This window comes from Symphalangus syndactylus, chromosome 19, assembly GCF_028878055.3.
Source record: "Symphalangus syndactylus isolate Jambi chromosome 19, NHGRI_mSymSyn1-v2.1_pri, whole genome shotgun sequence".
In the NCBI taxonomy this organism is placed as follows: Eukaryota; Metazoa; Chordata; class Mammalia; order Primates; family Hylobatidae; genus Symphalangus; species Symphalangus syndactylus.
The window spans coordinates 62,173,508-62,193,860 of record NC_072434.2 but is presented as its reverse complement, the minus strand read 5'-3'; the positions used below and the strand labels follow the sequence as shown (position 1 = coordinate 62,193,860).

General features: G+C 39.9%; 1 protein-coding gene and 1 long non-coding RNA gene across 6 annotated transcripts in view; one reads left to right on the top strand and one right to left on the bottom strand.

The window, feature by feature from the left end:
- Positions 1 to 455: 455 nt before the first annotated feature.
- LOC129458106 (uncharacterized) lies at positions 456 to 7,433 on the bottom strand. The gene is made up of 2 exons (XR_008649537.2): positions 7,364 to 7,433; positions 456 to 5,352 (listed from the first exon to the last, which is right to left on the bottom strand). It is a non-coding gene; the product is annotated as an uncharacterized lncRNA (long non-coding RNA).
- Positions 6,820 to 20,353, top strand: part of ESRRG (estrogen related receptor gamma) — a 594,635-nt gene continuing 581,101 nt past the window's right edge. Inside the window, exon 1 of one of the 5 annotated variants that reach the window (XM_063613923.1) lies at positions 6,820 to 6,907. The gene's annotated coding sequence lies outside the window, so the exon portion shown is untranslated. Of the gene's footprint in view, positions 6,908 to 7,471; positions 7,552 to 7,745; positions 7,832 to 18,838; positions 19,247 to 20,353 lie in introns of those variants that run through there. The other 4 variants (XM_063613921.1, XM_063613920.1, XM_063613919.1 and 1 more) reach the window with 4 other exon arrangements.

The following is a 20,353-nucleotide window of genomic DNA, read 5'->3' as shown; positions in this document are numbered from 1 at the left end:
TGGCAGAGTAAACAGCAAATGTAGGAGTTTTATAGTAGAGAGGTACCTTTTTTTAACTTTTAGACAGGGTGGAGTGCAGTGGTGAGATCATGGCTCACTGCAGCCTCATTCTCATGGGTTGAAGGAGAAGGGATAAGCTTTATGGGTCTGCGAAAGTGTAAAGAACTGTCATGTTCTGGACAGGAATCCAAAACTTCAGCCCTATTCACAATCCTGATCCTCCCACCTCAGCCTCCTAAGTAGCTGGGACTACAGGTGCACATCATGACACCCAGCTAATTTTTAAAATTTTTGTTGAGATGGGGTTTTGCCATGTTGCCCAGGCTAGAGAGGTGCCTTCTAAGCAAAGCATCTGTATGTAGCCTACGGCCCAGCAGTAAGGCTAGCCCAGCTTTCTTCCATTTTCCAGTTCATCTTCAGCATTTTCAGAGAATTGGAACAGATGCAGGCAAATGTTCTCTTTGATCATTGTTTATTCATTTAGCATTTATGGAGCACCTACTGTGTGCTAGGCACTAAGAATAAAAAAATAACTAAAACATCTTTTACATAAAAGATGGCAAAGACAGATATATTAATAATAATTAAAGCATAAATACAATGATACCAGTTTGTGGATGGAAGTAGAGACAAAGGAGAGATTAACCGCAGTCGGCTGTCATGGGGAGGACAGTGGGAGGCGTCATCCTGGAGGAAGTTAGTCGAGGAAACGGCTTTTTAAACATGTGATTGGGTTCACTCAATCCACCCCTTTGGCGATCTCCTAAACACCAGTGCTCTAAGGATCGTTACCTGAGGATTGTTGGAGGATGGTAGGGCAGTTATTAAAGAGGAAATACAGGTTCTGGGAAGTTGAATGACTTGTCCAGGGTCGCAAAAACAGTAAGAGGCAGAAATGAGACTCACACTCAACTGTTCTAAGTTTAGTGTTCTTTCCATGATGCCGAGTTTCCTCTGCTGGTTCAGCAACTGGCAGGTCCGCATAGCTGAGAACGTAGTTGGTAGCTTGTGGCATCAGGTGACATCTTGATTATTTTTTCCAGTCGAACCTGGTTGCCAAGGAAAACTCTTTCTCCCTTCTAAAACCAGGCAGTGAATGTGCTATCTCAAATGGAAAATTGAGTCTTGAAATGCAAGAACTCCAGAAAACCCACAATGTAAAATAAAATTCTGAGGTGGATAGTTTTTTTCAGAAATGTATGGTACAAACACAGTTGTATAAATATTTAAAGTCACCAACACTATTTTTCCTTGGGTGTTATATAATTTCATATTTTAAAAGTAAGAACTTATTCAAATAAATGCAGCTTTATATAAGACTCTCCTAAGTCATTTACATTTATAATTTTCCACACTTTTATTACCAGCTTAAGCCATCACTAATTTACTGATGATTCTCAAATAAATTTCTTCAGCCATAAATGTCTTCTTTAAAAAAATATGTTTTAAAATGTGGACACAGAGTCTTGCAATGTTGCCCAGGCTGGCATGCACTGGCTATTCACAGGTGTGATCAAGGTGCACTGTAGCCTCAAACTCCTGGGCCCCAACCTTCCTCCCAAGTAGCTGGGACTACAAGCATGTGCCACCATGCTTCATAAATCTCTTCTAAATCTTTCCCAAGACCAGTGGAATCTGGCTGTTCCAGAGGCCTTTAAATCTAACATTTTAAACCAAATTAATTATTTTCTTACCAAAACGTTTATTTGTACCTCTTTAATATCCTACTGTTTTAATTCAGTTGCCCAAGCCAGACATTTAAGTCTGTTGATTTCAGTTTCCTGCCAAACATCCCTCCAGTTCCTCCCCCCTCCCCACTGCCAAGGTCCAGCATCAGTCCCCCATTCTTTGCCACCTCAACAACTGCAGTGGACTCCTAACTGTACTTTCTGAAACAATGCATATTTTTCTACACTAATCCACCTTGTTTAGCACACAGAGACTTGCCCAACTGGCTTAAACAAAAGCAGAAACCTCATTTTAAATCAATATTCAAATCTTTCTAAAAGGCTTGTTCATTTTCCCATGTCAGTTAAGTAAAATACCTTGAAAATAAATGTCTTTGATGACTGAGGCTTTTATTGTGTCTCAAGGCCATCACTCTGAATACTGGTGATTATTATACACTATCTGTGTTGTGGCCATCATGACATTTGGCTTAAATGAATGTGTTATTCTTTATAAGTTCAATTTTTAAATAAATGATTCTTACATCAGTGGTTCTTAACCTTTCTGGAGTCGTGCACCCTTCTGAGAATGTGACAAAAGTTATGGATCTTTTCTTGAGAACAATACACACACACACACACACTCACACACACACACACACACTCACTCACACACACACACACACACACTCTTTGCCTACAACTTCAAGAGTTTCTTAATTCATCCATGGATCCCTAGAGCTATAATGAAACCTGGTTAAGGAATTTGCCTTATATAAAACTGTTTTCATGTCAGAGGCTTGATATACATTTCTATTTTAAATAAATGTTTGAATGAATTTGGTCCTGGGTGAGATGTGATTGGCTGCCTATTTTCCCAGAGTTTGTACCATGTCTTTTGAGAATGGTCTGTGGAGAGGGCAGTTTATTTGTATAGCCATCTCAATTCTGCCCTTCACAGCCTACAGGACCTTGTGAAATCCTATAACTAGCAATATATGTAGAAATCAGCTCAGATTCTCAGCCAGGGGACCTGACATCTTGTCTCCACATGCTCTGCTAACTGGTAAACTTTTTAGAAATACAACTCAGATGTAAGATGAGGCACATCTGACATCATAATATTTTGTTGTATTGGTAGAGTCTGTCTCGTTTCCACTACTTCATTTTATCCCAACAAAAACCTGATGAGGAAGTCAATGAGTTGTAATTATTCAACACATGAGGACAAATAAGGAAAAGAACACAGGCTTACTCAGTTATAAACAGGAAACATGCAAAAAGTCTCATTCTGATTCTAGCCCCCAAGTCTCTGTAGACCTCTGTTCTTCATGATTTAATTCAAGCTACATGTGAGTTGACATCCAGGCAATAGGTTGGATCCATTCATATCAAATTAGGTCTATACAACAATTTGATACTGTTAGAAAGAAAGTTTTAGGCATACATGAATCATGACTAATAACATTTTGGCTGATATGGTAGGCTACTGGTAAACACGGTTGTTGATAATTTCATCTTGGGGTCTGGGTGCAGTGGCTCATGCCTGTAATTCCAGCAACTCTGGAGGTGAAGACAGGAGGATTGCCCAAGGCCAGGAGTTTGAGACCAGCCTGGACAACATAGCGAGGACTCATCTCTACAAAATAGTTTTAAAAAATAGCTGGGCATGGTGGCACATACCTGTAGTCCTAGCTGCTCCAGAGTCTGAGGCAGGAGGATTGCTTGAGCCCAGGAGTTCGAGGTTACAGTGAGCTATGGTCAGGCCACTGCACTCCAGCCTGGAATACAGAGCCAGATCCTGTCTCAAATAATAATATTTTATTATTAATAAAAAATATAATAATAATTTTATCTCATATAAAAAAGGGCAGTTTTGTAAAGTGTAGGGTTTTTATATGTGTGTGTGTGTGTGTGTGTGTTTTGAGACAGGGGTCTCACTCTGTCACCTCAGCTAGAGTGCAGTGGCACGATCACTGCTTACTGCAGCCTTGACTTCAGGGCTCAAGCAATCCTCTTGCCTCAGCCTTCTGAGTAGCTGGGACAACAGGCATATGCCACCATGCCCTGCTGATTTCTTCTATTTCTTGCAGAGACAGGGGTCTCATTACATTGCCTAGGCGGGTCTCAAAATCCTGGGTTGAAGCAATCCTCCCGCCTTGGCCTCTTGAAGTGCTGGGATTACAGGTGTGAGCCACTGGAAACCATAGGTTTGAACATATTTTTGCATGGATTTTTTTTTTCCTGAGCTATCTTTAATTATACACAGGAATTAGAAACATAAACTTGGCTAACTTTACCTGAGCTCTCCAGCATTTTTTTCGCATCCTTCAAAAAAACCAGTCTCACTCCAGGCTGAGTGTTCTTGCTCTTTCTTCTCTCACACATCCTATGTCATACTTGTAAGCTTGGAGCTGGAGGGACCTTGGAGATTGGTTCAACCCTTCCTTGTGCAGTTAGGGAACTGAGGCCCAGAATGGTTAAATAATTTGCCAGAGGCCACACAGCGAGCAGTAGCAGCAGCTCCAAGATGAGATCACATATCTCCTGCCTACGGGTTCTTATTTGTTTTCCTATCTTTTTAAATGGAAATTTTAATATCTTGACAGTCAAAAATTCAAAATATAGCAGAGAAAGACTCATAAGAGCTATAAAGTCATAATAATTAAGTCTACGTAGCTTTTCAAGTACTACAATTATATACCTGCTCACCCACCCCACTCCCCATATGAAGTTCTGCTTTATCATAGAATGCTTCCCTAAATTGTTTTCTAGGGACTGTCTAAAATATGGAGAAATAAACTTGTCATTTCTTCAGCTGAAAGGATAACACTTTTGCTACATAAAACTTAATTTCTATCAACTGGAAAAGTGGCATTCTAGGTCTCCATAAGACAATTTTATGTCAATTAATGCATCAGAAGGTATTTAATGAGAGCCAGTGTTGTACTTAGCACTATGTTAGGTAAACCCGAAGAGAAAGCGGAAAAATGCCTATTTGTTCAGAAAGGAATTGGGAAGTGAAGAGGGAGTTGAAAGATTTGACACTGGGATCGCAGTGTGAGTCAACAGAGTGTATGAGATGAACAGTGGGTGACCAGCCTAACTGAAACATGACTCAGTGATGCCAATAGTTGGAAATAAGTTTGAATAGGTAGGTAGGTAGGTAAGCAGAGAGCTTGATAGCGAGCACTCAGGGCACTTTAATTTGAACCCCAGCTGTGTAATTTTGAGCAAATTACTCAACTTCTTTGTGTCTCAGTTTCCTTGGCACAGAAATGGGGATAATAATACTTCCCTTCCCATGTTGTTGAGGAGGTTTAATTGGATTTACAAGGTCTAAGCACGAGTAAAGTTTAGGGCATTGCCTTCTATGTCTTCCATCTACCTTAGTAAGCATTTTTATGCCCTTTGGTTTGGTTGGGAAGTGAAACTGAACATGCTCCAACAATATTAACTGCGGAGTTTGAACTTGAATAAGCAACAGAAACAGAGAGCGGTTCCTAGGCAGAGCTGGATTTAGAGAATCTGGGCTGAGAAAGGATCTATTCAAACTCCAGAGTTCTTGGGTACGCTGCCTCTTCTCTTTGCTAGTTGCTCAAACATCTCACTCCTGGGGAAAGAAACCACTCGGCTGTCTGAACTGGCATGTAGAGTGGTGACAAACAGCATGGAAGACATTTGTCTGAAAAAAACAAAACAAAATTGGATTTCAGAGGATTAAAGTTAGTCAAATTGTTATGGTTCTTTTGCTTTGTGGTGAGTCTTTAAAGGTCCAATTCCAAGGTTAATAAGTACAAAAGCTGGAGAACCAGGTTGGTAGATTGAATATTAACGAGTACCTCTTGGATACTTACTGGAAAGTTACCAATAACGTCTATAGTAATCCCTCCTCAAGTTCTCAATAGGCCTTTGCCCTCTTTGGAAACATCTATGACTCTGGTAACATCTAAGCACCCGATAAGACTGCACCAATTCATCCTTCTGGCATGCCAAAGGGACAGATAAGCAAAGCGAGCCAGAGAAGCTACGTCCAATTTTCAAAGTGGAGAGACACAGGCCAAGTTTTGGGATCTGGCCATCAGTCAATAGTCCTCAGACCCTCTTAGTCTAGTTTCTCCAATTCAGATCATCTGGTCTCTGCATAATTACAATATCTTCCCTGTGGAATTTGCGAATGATTCTTGGACTGTGACTCTAAAGGGAAAAGATCTAGTAAGTTACTTGCTGTTTTCATTAAACTTAGCCAACCTCTCAAATAGGTAAACTATTTTTAAACCTTCGAGCAGCTGCAGATTATTATGGATGAATTCAAAAGTTTTTCTCTCAGTTGGCTGTGCTTTTCAGATTCAAAACTCTCCTTGTGCTTAATTTTTTGCAACCTCGGCCTCTGCTGTCATCTTTTAGGAATTTAGAATTAGTAGGAACAGTGACTCCACCAATACATGATGGTGACAAAGGTCAACTACAGGCTTGGTGAAAATAAAAATTCCTAAACAAATGTTGTTACTCCAAATGGATAATTATTGATAAAGCAGAGCAAAGCATTTGCTAAACCTGGTGCTAGATACTTATTTATCAGGAATATGCCACATGTTGGGTAATATACACATTATGATTAAGAGAAGCTACATAAAACGTACCAGAAAATGTACAAATAACACAGAGTAAATATTAGAAAAAGAAGTAATCTGTGCTTTACCTGTCATGTGGCCACACCATCTAAAAATGCATTTTCATATTTGCAGAAATAAACATTAAGGATTATTCTTGAGACCACTCCTACTGATTCTGAGCATAATTATAAAAATGACAGATACAGTGAATAATTAGCAATAACATCTTTGTATTAAAAAAAAAGTTTTCCTGCTGTTTTAGAATGAGTTAAATAAAACCTAGTTATCCTTCTTGCCCTTCCAGACTCCCCTGGTGGGCCAGATGCCCGGAGCCCCCCACATTTTATGATGTGTCAGTCGAGTTTCTCAACTAGGGGTTTGGGCTTCTCTCTGGGTCCCTTTCTCTCTATTTGTCTCTCGCTCTTTCTTCCCTGCCCCCTCCCCATTTTTAAAAGGCTTTAAAGAACATCTCTGGGAGACAAAAATAGCCCCAGTTGTGAGAGGCCTACACACCGGGAATGCAACTGAGAGATGCAAGTCAGCAAGTGCGAGCCGCGAACATGAGTGTCTGGCCCTGGGTGGATGCTCCTCGCTGTCTTGGTGCCGATTCTCTGCCTGGGCCCGGTGGGTAGAAGGGAAAATGGTTTTTCAGGGTTGGGAGGTGGGTTGGGTGGGTTTGGGATCCCTAGCCGAAGGAATGGAAACCCCAGCATTCGGGCTGAGGGGGCTCTTCCTTCCCCTCCCCCCACGTTTTTCAAATTTATTTTGCCCAGGCGGGGATTGGCGACGGTCAAAAGGGAGCAGTTGGCACTGAATGTCACCCTGAAGGTAAAATGAAAGACAAAAGATGAACGCATGCTTGCTTTCCGTTTGCAGCGGCTGCGGCGGCGGCAGGAGCAGCAGGATTTAAAGGGGAAAAAAATCACACGCATATGCACACATATATACACACCCAGAGGCGTCAATTATGCAAACGCAATAATGCAATCAAAGCATGACAGTGCCGGGAAATTTTTTTAGAAAAATATAGATATTTATTTTTAAAAAGAGAAACGCATGCAAACAGAATCGTGCACATACCACGTAACCACCCGAGGAGAACCTGGCAGCCTCTCTCTTCTTCTGCCAAGTTATCATTGAGAAAACAGACAGGCATCATGACGTCCTGGGTCACAGGGAGTGCGGACCGACGCTACCAAGAGAAAAGGGAGGCGCCTTGGCGCTCCGGCTAGCCGCGGGCGCCCCTCTGCCCCTCGCAGCCCGGCTCGGTGAGTGCACAGCCGCTCGGGACGCGGACCCCGGGTGCCAGGCCGGCCCCGCGCCCGCGGGGGCAGAGCTGGGGGCCGTGCCCTTGCCACCGGAGGGCCGGCCAGCACCCCCTCGCCTGCCGAGGTCGCGGGAGCCCAGTTAAAGGAGGCGTGTGTAAGATGTGCAATGTTCCTGCATGGGGGTTTTGTAGACTTTCATAGCCAAAGAAACCGGCTTCGGCTTCTTTAAAATCCCCGACGACTCACCTGATTAACCTGCTGCAGTTCTGACCCTGCCAAGGTAACTGGTCCAAATCCTTATCATCAACATCTGGAGACAGACATTTGCATCTGGGGCATTCTTTATTTGCAGTCCTGGTTGAAATCTAGATTGCTACCCCCTTCCCCCTTCACTTGCTTATAGTCTCTTGGAAAAAAAAAAAGCAACCCCTCCCTGAATAACACAACCATAAGTACTGCCCACCTCTTGTAGACTTGCCTTACCGTGACTGCAAAACTGTGAGCGTGTGTGCTGGAGACACAGATGAATTCTAATTGCAATTAGATTTGTTCTTTAAACACCCCTCCCATCCCCCTTCCTGTATAGAGACTTCAGTGCTTGGTAAAGTGGCAAAGAGTGAAGGCAGAGTTAGGGCGCTGGGACGGGAGGGGTTAGGGTGCGGGGATATGGAGCAGGGGTCGTTGGGGAGAGGGTGGTGCCAGGAGTTGAGGACTGCTGTCATGGGCTGGAAAATCCTTCTGGTGATTGCTGCTGCTGTAGTCCTAGGTGTCTCCCTCCTGTCCTCTACGCTGCTTTCCCTCCCTTCTCTCTCCCCAACCCTTTCACCTTCCCGAGGGAGTCGCTGAAGTTGCACGGAGGTCACCCGATCATCATTTAACTATTTTAAACCATCTACCTCCTTCTACCCCTCAAGTCTGTTACAGCCTCTGCAGGATAGACCCCTGCACCCCTTGTTTGGTGATGAGAGAGTCTCAGAGACAGAAAGACACAGAGGGCAAAGCTCCCCTCCTCCCTTTCTTTTCCCTTCCGGCAACCTTTTCCAAGCTGCACCCTCTCCCCCTTTCAGAATCTTAATGAGCAATTCTGGAAGAGTCCGGAAGGGCCTGTAGAAACCCCCGCATGCCTCAGTGCTGTGGAATGATTATGTATGTGTTTATTTATTGTGCTTGCCTCGGTGATGTTGTGAATTGCCACATGGGTCTGCTTATGTTAGGGAAGCACGTTTGCTATGTTTGTGTTGTAGTACCAGAACCAGTGGCCATGCAATAAGACACAGACACACACAGAAAGCAAATGATTTCACTAACACAAACCAGAGGGCAATGTTGAAAATAGCACTCTCTCTTTCTCAAAAAAAAAAAAAAAAAAGGAAAAAAGAAATTCTCAGCATGTGGGTTAAGAGAAGCTGTTAGGTCCATATGACCTCCTACTACCTTCAAAACACTCCTGCTTAATACTTTAAGTCAAGATCAAGAGACCTGCGGATGTTGTGAAGTATGTTTCAGAGCAGCTGAATGACTTGGTCTAGTTTTGAAGAGAAACTCTCGTTTGTTTCTCACGCTGCCCAAAGACCAAATAGGGGAGTGTGTTTGGAAAATGCCCAAATTCAGAAGCAGCAGGCGAGAGAAAAAGAGTCGGAAATGTCTTAGAGAAAAAGACAGAAAAATGGGATTGAGGAGTGGTTTCAGGGTTCTCTCTCTTTTTTTTTTTTTTCCTGTCCAGCAGATTTGATGTTGTCAAAATGAGTTAACCAACCTGAGAAACAGTTCTGTCATTGTGGGAAAGAGAGGGAAATTTGAACATTTCTCAAATCCCGAGCTGAGGAATGCCTGACAGGAAGAAGAGACATGAAAACACTGATGGAGACGAAGTGACATTGATGGGGTTTCATCTCCTTCAAATAGAAAAAGAATCAAGTATATAAGGAAGCAGGCCTGGATGATCATTTAAGCGTACATTTGTCTGTTATGCATGGCTTTGTTATTCTTACTAAAGCAATTCTCATAACTCTTTAAACTCACATTAAGTAGAATTAAACGTGTGTATATTGAGAATAGTATCATACAGCACATAAAACTGTCCATTGACTGGGGTGATGAATGTAGATAGAAGATCGTTCCTTCTCTTTAATAAATCAAAATAGCATCGAAGTCCTCGTGCATGGTATATACTGAAACCTGCTGGTCTTCTTTACCGGGAATTGCCTGGGAAGCCAGGGGAGTTTGTGATGGGTGTTGCTTTAACAAAATAGAGCGGATCAATCGATTAGGTTTCCGTGTGTGCTGCTCAATTTATTCTGTAAAATTTTTCCAGAAATTAAAAGGTTACCAAGAGAGTACCATGTTCCCATCTCTGACTGAGCACCACTTATTACCGCAACAGTATTTCAATATTAAGTGATCTTCAAGATATTTCAGCTTTCATTTTGAGTTCTGAATGTGAATCAGCATGAGAATGGCAGTGCAGCAAGATAAGGTATAACTAACCCGGCAGACAGCTGAAGGGCTCCTAGGAAAGTGTTGCTGAGAGGAATATCTGGGGCTGTTCTCAGTAACCTTGTTTACAGGGACATTTCAGTTGCAGCTAGAATTTTAGTGAAAGCCTGTCAGAGGTAATGGGCTTATGTTTGAAATGGATCCTAAGTGTCTCTTTTTTCTTCTGACAGACATGCTATGCACCTTAGCTGAACACTCAAGACAAAACTTTTCTGATGCCCTATGACATTTTCTAATGCAGACAAATCCTTGGATGAATGTGTCATAGGAAAGGGGGTTATTTATGAAGTTCTCCTTTTGTTTACAGATGTGTCAATACAAGTAGCTTTAGTCTTTAAAAAAAAAAAAGTCTTGTGTGCTTGACTCTGTTAGATGCAAAACAAATAATATCCAAGGAGGTTAAAGTATGCCTTACAGATTGACCTATGAAATTGGTTTCAATTAGACATTGAAGGTGTCATTATCCTAGTAAAGGGGATTTGTGATATAATATAGAAATTCCGTATTTGTTTCGAAATTGTTGGAAAAATGTGGGAATAGAAAGATTTTGAGGGAAATGCCAAAAGCCACATTAATGAAGAAAAACACTGTTGAGATACTTTTGAATAATAGATAGGATATGTAATGGTCAACCACAAGATAAAATTTTTACACAGTATTTTTATGGCTTTAAATTGGGTGCATTGTAAACTAAGCTTACTACGCTATTAAGTCATTATACTTTTCAATTATTTAACATTTCTGGCCAAGCTATCTTCTGTGGTCTTTTTCTGTACACATCAGAAATGATGCATACAGTAGTGGTTGTTTGTTGTTAGTGCGAGGACTTTGTGATGGAGCAAGCTTTAATTTAAACTTTTAGAGACAATATTATGAAGAATGCACAGAGGAAAAAGAATGTTATGGATATAATTTGAGCCCTACGAAATAGGGATAGCTACAGCATTGAAATGTACCTAATACAATCTGAGTTATTCTCACTAAGAAACCTTGATGGTATCTGCCTTCTAGGTACTGTGCTTTTGGAAATACTATGTATCCATTTAAATGCAGATCTTCTCTTTTCTCCAGGGAGCAGTTGGTGAATCTTTCAATTGAACCATGGGTATGATAAAACCAACTGAAAATTTTTCCGTGAACGATAGAGTCTGTCGTTTTGAAGTAATGATTATCAAGTTTCATAATATTGTGATTTTTTAAAATTCATTTAAAATGTCTTTATAAAGTCAAAATAATGTACCGGGGCTTCTTGTGCAAAGGAAGAAGTTTTCTCTTGTCACTTTGTTGTCAGTTTGTTAAAGCTGTGAAATCATATGGCTTTGCAATTCAGTTTTTAGGTTGGCACTGCCATCCCAGTAGAGTAAGTAGGCTTTAAGAATCAGAGCAAAGAATTATAAGTAAGTTCTACATGTTCTCACCCTCTCATGCTAGTGGATGAGTGTGTGGTGCTGTGGGAGAGTTTAAAGATCTTTCTCGGCTGGGCACAGTGGCTCACTCACGCCTGTAATCCCAGCACTTTGGGAGGTCAGGAGATCGAGACCATCCTGGTCAACATGATGAAACCCTGTCTCTACTAAAAATACAAAAATTAGCTGGGTGTGATGGTGTGCACCTGTAATCCCAGCTACTCAGGAGGCTAAGGCAGGAGAATGGCTTGAACCTGGAAGGTAGAGATAGCAGTCAGCCGAGATGGTGCCACCGCACTTCAGCCTGCGGACAGAGTGAGACTTTGTCTAAAAAAAAAAAAAAAAAAAAAAGAAAAAGAAAAAATGAAAAGAAAGAGAAAGAAAAAAAAATCTTTCTCCAGAACAATCTTTAGATAATTTTGAACCTAATCTATAATACGATGTTTGTATTGGAATTAGTGGTGGTGCCAAAAGGGAGAGCCAGAGCCCACAGGGCTTTCTTTTAAGAGATGATTGCAGAAAGTAACACAGCTTTTTGAAATAGAAGGTCAATACACACAGCCTTATGGTTCAGAGAACTAGAAAAATTCTTGCAAACCTTGAAGCAAAAATTCTTGGTAGTATTTTCCTGATAAAAATTTCTGTGAAATTATTGCAACTCTTTATGTCTATCACACAGAAAAGGAAGTTTTCTTTTTCTTGGAGGTTAGATACCATTCATTTACTCATCCTTGATTCACAACCCATTGTGAAAGGCCACTCTCTCCTTAGCTTGCCCCCTGCACTGTATTGGGGATAAATCTCATCTCCATTCCTCTTGGACATGTATACCATATACAGATGTTTATTAGTATATTTATAATATTATGCTTGACAATACCTATAGTTGTGAAGAATAATCATTTATAGTTTTAAATCAGGCCTTTAATTATATTTTTATTATGAAAGATACTTTGTTCATTTTAACAAGGTAATGATCATAGTTATCACACATACAAAAAAGATTGAGTGTGTTTGGAATACCTGTGGTAAAATGCAAGATACTGGGGAGTCAAAGATATTTTATTTATTTATATGGCTGTTTCTTATGGTGTATCTGCTAAAATAAATAACCTGGACACTTAAAAGGATGTTAACAAATGAATTTTCTCATTTTACTTTCCCTATACAAACAAATTTTTTTTAACTTGGAAAATATGCATGCCTGACAGTGATTGTTTACTGGTTTGAAGATTTAAATTCAGGTTGCCAACATTATGTGAAGTATAGCAAAACTTTTGCATTCCTATTCTGATACATACTAATGGAATAGGATAAACCACGTTTCCAGATATCTACGTTACAGAGTGGCTCATTTAAATTTGGTCTCATTCTAAGATGTATTAGATTAATAAGTCTGATTTTATGACCAGTGTAATTTACATTCACAAATACCTATTTTTATTAGCACACTTATAGGTTGTAAGCAAATTTCCATATATGTTAAATACTAACAACAAGAATAACTAACATTTGTATAGTGAGTTACAGTTTATAACCAAAATTATCTACAAGCTGTTCTTTAGAAGAATATTTATTGCACTTTCTTCCTTAAGGAGGCAATCAGTTTTTACATTGTAAACATTATTTGAAAATAGATCCTTTTGTCAGAGTTCCCTCCCTTCCTTCCTCTTTCTTTCCTGTTTCTTGTTTTTTTTTTTTTTAATCCATTCTTCCATTTTTCTTCTTTCCTCCCTTAATGGGGAAAAAAAACCTAATGACTTTTTTGGTGGAGCATGTATAATTGCTTATCATACATTTCTACGAAAGAAGTAGATGTAGCAAGCAATCCCACATGATTTTTGGAATATATCTTCTGCTCACCAGTGTTCTTGAGGAAAATGTAAGGTTGCAGAAATCATTTCATGCCCTGTATGTTTTCAAACATAAATCAGGAAAATTGTTAGCAAGTTATAGCTTTTCTTAGAGACTGTAGCTACAGTACTATAGTAAACACGGGCTATATATTTTTCCAAGTTATTATGTGTGGAGAGAAATCTGAAGTTGGCTATTTAGATGAACAGTTTAATTCAGTTATTAGAAATTCATTTTCTATTTAGTATGAACATTTATTTTACCAAGGTTGCAGAATTGGGATATAATACCTGATGATGCTTTGGCCCAATCACCTTCAAAGTTAGAACTGTGCTCTTTGTAGCTAATGTGCATACTGGCAGATATCAGTCCTCAGCTAAAGGTCACTCGAAATGGTGCTAAACTGGGTTTGTAGTACGAGCTAGTTACCCACTTCATCAGCGGGCAGTAGTGAACGTTTGTTTCTTCATTTCTAAAATGAAGGGGTTTGACTCGGTGGTCTCCAACTTACTTCACCCCTGCGATTCTGAGTTTAGTGCATGATTGATAATGAATCCATCAATTAATCATAAGCCTATTTATTTCCTTTCCATAAACTAACTATTTACTTAAGTATGGCCTTACGCCATGACTAGAAATATTAGTATACAGAGTAGTAAATGAGCTCAGTATCTGTGGTTTGGAATGAAAGCCTCATGAAATTTAGAGTCTGGTTTGCATTAAAATTTTTTCACTGTAAATCAATTAGTAGATATTTAAAACACTTTTTTTTTTGGTCTTGCAGAAAACAATCTTAAATTCTGATTAGTTTCCTGGGCTAGACCATACAAGCCCATTGTTGCTTATTGGAGTGAAATAGTATATTATCAGTGATGAACAAAATGTAAAGAACAGTTCTATTATAATACAAGTGATAAGCATAACACACAGGCAGTAAAACAGAATGATAGTCTATCATTTATCTAGACTTGCGATGGTTGATGTTTAAAAGCATGCACATATAACAGGAAGTTTAAAAGAGACAGAAATGATTGCAGAGTATCTGAAAGTGATTCTTAGAAACTTTCGGGACTTTTTGAGTCTAGTTGCAAAGTATATGGCTTTTTTCACCCTGATATACTGAAATATTAGCAGTACTTCTAAGTTTATCACTTGTGATAAGATGTGGCTTTTGACACCTAAATTCATTGAACAGGCGGAGTGAGGAAAAATGGAGACAGAAAAAAAGCTATTCTCTGAAGTAGTTGGCCAAGTTGTGAGAGAAGGAAAAATGGAAGCAGTTGGATGAAGAAGAGGGTGAGGTGTGTGTGTGGGGTGGGGGTGAGGGATGGGGATAAGGGTGGGGAATAGCCTTATCTGTATTTAACTGAGCTGTGAGATGTGAAGCCAAAAGGAAAAAGAGGCAAACTAGTGTGTGCACATATCCCCTGAAGGGAAAGGACAGTGTGTTATGAGAAAAGGCTTAGGAATTAGAGCTCTGATTTCAAAATCTCTACTGGATCACTTACTGCCTGTATGATTTTGAGAAATTATTTAATTTTAATTCTTTGAACCTCCATAATTATAAAAATGTGAATAATAAAAGCGTCTGTTTCTCAAGATGGATATGAGAGTTGAGTCAGACTCTTGAGTATAAAAGTGCTTATAAATGGTAAAGTTACTTGGTTTCAGGTGGTGAAGAAGAGTCATTGGGTCCACCAGTTCTCTGTGCTGAACAGATCTGGCCATTCTGAGGTGAATTTGCTCAGCTCCAGAGTGGTCTTTGGCTGGTACATTTCTTGTCTACTGTAGAACAAACATTGTGGTTGGTACTTTACGTATTACTTCAGGGAGGAAGCAGGAAGTAGTTGCTGGGCAACTGCTAGTTTCTCCTTGAAGTAGTTGCAGGGCAGCTGGGCAGCTGGACATCGAAGATGGTAGCAAGACTGATAATTCTCACGTATGCAGTGTCAGTGCTTGAGCATATTTACTTTCCCTTACAGATGGCCACAGCTTGTCTAAACAAACAAGTGACTGACTTTGGAAACAATGTATTCAGTAATTGTGTTCTTTATCTCAAATATCTCCTGTCATTTGCACTTTTGCCATGACATTGCTATTAATCTGAATTTCCTGGATTTTTGTTAAGGCTGAAGGAATCATTGTTTGGTAGTAAATACTTAGAAATAGTATTATAGATTCTATTTTAAAAGATGCCCAAGGTATAAGATTAGAACCAATGCACATAGTAAGTGCTGGGTGCAGTGGCTTACACCTGTAATCCCAGCTACTTGGGAGGGTGAGCCTTGATGATTGTTTGAGACCTGGAGTTGGGATCTGCCTGGGCAACATAGCAAGGCCCCATCTCTAAAAAATGCCAACCAACCAAACAAAAAGAACTAATGAATGTAATACATTAGTTGAAATCCAAGTTCTAGATACTATACATATCTCTTTTAAGAATATTTTTGGCCTGGCACGGTGGCTCACGCCTGTGATCCCAGCACTTTGGGAGGCTGAGGTATGCAAATCACCTGAGGTCGGGAGTTCGAGACCAGCCTGACCAACGTGGAGAAACACCATCTCTACTAAAAATACAAAATTAGCCAGGCATGGTGGTGCATGCCTGTAATCCCAGCTACTAGGGAGGCTGAGGAAGGAGAATCACTTGAACCCGGGAGTTGGAGGTTGCAGTGAGCCAAGATTGTGCCACTGCACTCCAGCCTGGGCAACAAGAGCAAAATTCTGTCTCAAAAAAAAAAAAAAGAATATTTTTATATATAATTCACTGATAAAATGTCTAATCAATTCTTCTATCAGAAATGGGCTACATTTTAATGCATAAAATGAAGCAGTAGATCGATAATTATTTAAGAAATTTGAGCTGTTTGTACAGATTATATATGTATAAAAAGCGAACTCTACACAAGATTGCTGGATACTGTGCTCTGATTTACAAGATAATGATCAACAGAACTCTACACTTTGTGAACTGTTAAACCTAGAAACTGGGTCTGGGTGCGGTGGCTCATGTCTGTAATCCCAGCACTTTGGGAGGCCGAGGCGGGCGGATCACGAGGTCAGGAGATCGAGACCATCCTAGCTAACATGGTGAAACCCCGTCTCCACTAAAAATACAAAAAATTAACTGGGCATGGTGGCGGGCGCCTGTAGTCCCAGCTACTCGGGAGGCTGAGGCAGGAGAATGGCGTGAACCTGGGAGGTGAAGCTTGCAGTGAGCTGAGATTGCGCTACTGCACTCCAGCCTGGGTGACAGAGTGAGACTCTGTCTCAAAACAAAAAAACAAAACAAACAAACAAACAAACAAAAAACACTAGAAACTGGAGTGGATCCAGAAATCAAGAGATGTCTTAGGTCAGGCTTGAATTAAAAAGTAAATATTTAATCACTTTTATCAAAATTCATCAGGGCTTCAATGTACAGGATACTTGCTAAACAAATGAAGAAAACAATCTTCAGGGAGTCTGATGATGAGTCAGTGTTAAGAACTTTGACATGTATATAATGATTTGGAAGTAATGACATAGACAGCAAGAGCACTGGAAGGCCACATATTACCTCCAAACCGTCATTTATTGAAGGGTTCCAGCTGTCTGTGAGGATGATTTTGGATGGTAAAATTGACCCATCTTGAGTTTTTTTTCAATTTAGGAAAATTTATTAAACAGGTAATATCTTTAACATCATGCTAGGCCTGTTGGAGAATATAAAGTAATTTTAAGATATAGTGCCTCTCTTTAAGGGACTTATGCTACCTGTAGGGAAGTGCATTATGTGTATACGTGACACTGTGAAGATAACAAGTATAATACCTAATAATGCAAAATATGAATTCTATGTGGCCAATTCACATATATTATATATATACATATATATACACATATACTATATATACATATATATACACATATATACATATATATACATATATACATACACATATATACATATATATACACACACATATATATAAACACACACACATATATATATATATATATAAAAGAGAACTTGACAGGGTCAGAAAGCTTGGATTGACGTTTAGGCTGCAATTTACCAGCTGTGTGACCCTCACTTTCAAGCCAAAGTTTTCCCATTTGTAAACTGGGTGTAACTTCATCTATCTCATAGGACTGTTGGAAGGATCAGATGAAACAGAGCATTTAAACAGAGACTGCACAAGTTACGGGAGGGAACGAGGAAATATGTAACACTTGTGGAACTGCACTTGAGGGTAGACACCATGTCTTAATTGACTTTGTGCCCCCAGTGTCTGGCACTGTGCCTGGCTCTGAGAGGAGGCTCAGTAAATGTTTGTAAATGCATGCGTGCCAGGCACTGTGGTAAGCCCCTTGACATGTGTTATTCTTTAAAACTTCACAAAAAATTGTGTATGGTAGTTATAGTGTCTCCATTTCACAGATGAGGAAACAGAAGTTCAGAGATTTTTAAGCAACCTCCAACCTCATGTAGGTAGAAAGTGGTAGAGACAGGAAGTTAGATCTACTTGGCACCAGAGCCCACAGTCTATTCATTACATTATGTGGACTCTCAGATGTAAGGGAATTATCATTATTCCTAAACAATAGTGTGGCCAAAATGAAAAGCAAACACCTTGGATAATTCACCAGTTGCCCAGGCAGTTCCTGGGCTGGCTTTCAGATAAGTAGGGGAACATTCTCCTGAGCTGCCTGACACATTTAACGTGGCCTTTTGTTAAACTGTCAGTTCTGATTTCTGGCTTTTGAAGTAAAAAGCGCAATAGTGAAAAATACCATATAATATACCATAACCTGGACTTGTCATAGAGACAGCACAGAAAGAAAGGGCAGTGAGGAACTCACAGTTAATGAAGTGGTTAACCAATGACTTGGATTAAGTTTGTTACTTCCACTAGCAGCCACCCTTACCTTCTGTCTCTGTCTCTCTCTTTCTCTCTGTCTCTTACTCTGTCTTAACTTTCACTACTACAGTTGGTAAGGTCTAGAATTTTCACTCTCTTCTATGTTAAGGATGATAATAAAGAAGGTGATTCCACTGCTAAACAGTGGAATATTTCATGTTCTTCATTGCTTGTCTGTTCCTAACATCTCTATAGCTCATTACAATAGTTGATTCTGTTGGAGTGAAGTTTTGCAGCCATCCCCAGTTTCTAATGAACAATACTAAAATGGCCCCTGACAACACGGTAATGTTAAAACTCCAGCCTCTGCATTGGGAGACAGAATGCAGAAGTTGATACCAGACTACCCGATCTTACATTATTTTGCCCTCAGTTTATTTCTGAGGAACAACAGAGGAAACTTACATACAAAGGTTTCTATAAGAAGCAGAGGGAAATGCATTTTAAAAAATCCTGATTCATTTTAAAGCTTCTGTTAAAATATAGTACACTGTAGGTCAGGACGGCAGAGACAGGAACTACGTGTAAGTCCCGAGAATACCTTACACTGTTGTCAGAATCCAGCCAGTAACAGTGTGTGGTTTCCCAGGTACTGCGCTAACATACCTGAGATGAAACCTGGTGGGGAGATACTTTCCACATTCCTTTCTGACCTGTGGTGAGTCTGCTGGGGTGAATCGTGTGAAGTTGTCAAAGGTTGCTCTGCTCTCCAGTACTTGGCACCAGCTCCACTGAAATGTGATGCCATTGGTTTTCAGTAAAGGTTCCTTTCTGCAGGGCTGCAAACACAGATCAGCTGCTACTGTGTATACACAACCAGGGAGCAAATCAACCAGCACATTTAAAGCAGCCTTTTTAACCCTGAGACTTTCCAAGATCTCCTCTTCACACAGGAAGTTTCCTTCTCTGTTGTCAGATTTAGCACTGTGCTCTTGTCATCAGATCCGAGCTAGGCTCCCTGCTGCACAGTAGAGAGGCTTCCTTAAGACATTTGTCCTTGAAACTGCACCAAACTCTTGGAAGAACCCAGAACGTGTAAGTATGTATGATTTAGGCAGCAATAGTACAGGGCAAAGCTGCAATCAACCATTATGCAATATCCGATTAGCAGTGCAGGAGGGATTTTTCCGACGTTATGTTACATTCATTTTCAATTCGTTCTGAGGAAACAAATCAATTCTAGCTTCTGATACAGTGACTTTGCAGTAGATGGGGTTGTAATATGTTAGCTTTAACTATTTGCTGTTCTCATTTAGCATTTAGATGTGACTTGTGGGACAATTACTGTGGGCATTAAACTGTAAAACTTCTAATATTTTATTAGGAATTGTAATTGTTGGTCATGTCCATCTCGAGAAACAAGTTAGCTTTGGGGAATGTTTTTAAAGAATTAACCACATAAATTCATGGACAATAGAATGAATTTGTACTGTTCTTGCTCTCAAAACATATTAGTTTGCAGTTTTAATTTACTCGTAAAGAGCATTCCACTGAGGTTTTGTCTTAATTGAATCCTACCCAGTGCTGTCTGTTTGGTGTTTTACTGTCTTATATATATCTGTTTGTTACTTTGCTAGGATTGCAGTCTGGTTAAACCTGTATTTAGCCACTACTTAGATTCTAAGAACATTCAGGTCAGATAAATGCTCACAGAATTTTGGAAAGTGGTGGATTTGTTTTCAAGTGTGGTCGTATTACCCTTGAAAGCTTTTTAGATGCACAACGTGAATGGCTGTCAGATGGAGACCACAGACTGAACACTCTGAGGCTCTAAGTCAAATCTCGGCTTGTCTACTTTCATAACTCCAGTTAACTCCAACCAATAAAAGCCCGTGCCCCCTTTCTATCATTTTTAATATGCAACAATACTTATGTTTATAAGATTAATTTCTCTCAGATTAGTCTGATTGATAGCTGGATTGTGGTTTCTTAAGAGCTTGCTCCCTGAAACCCACAGCAGAGCTGCATTCCATTTAACTAGTGAATGTAAAAACGGGTAACCGTGGATTCAGCCACCACTAACTGCCAGTGCAATGACTTGTTGTAAACAATACAAATGAGCCAGGAGAGCAGAGGCAACCAGACATGAAATGATTTTAATAGAAATTACGGTAAAAGGTCATGTGATTTGGTATCAGCTTC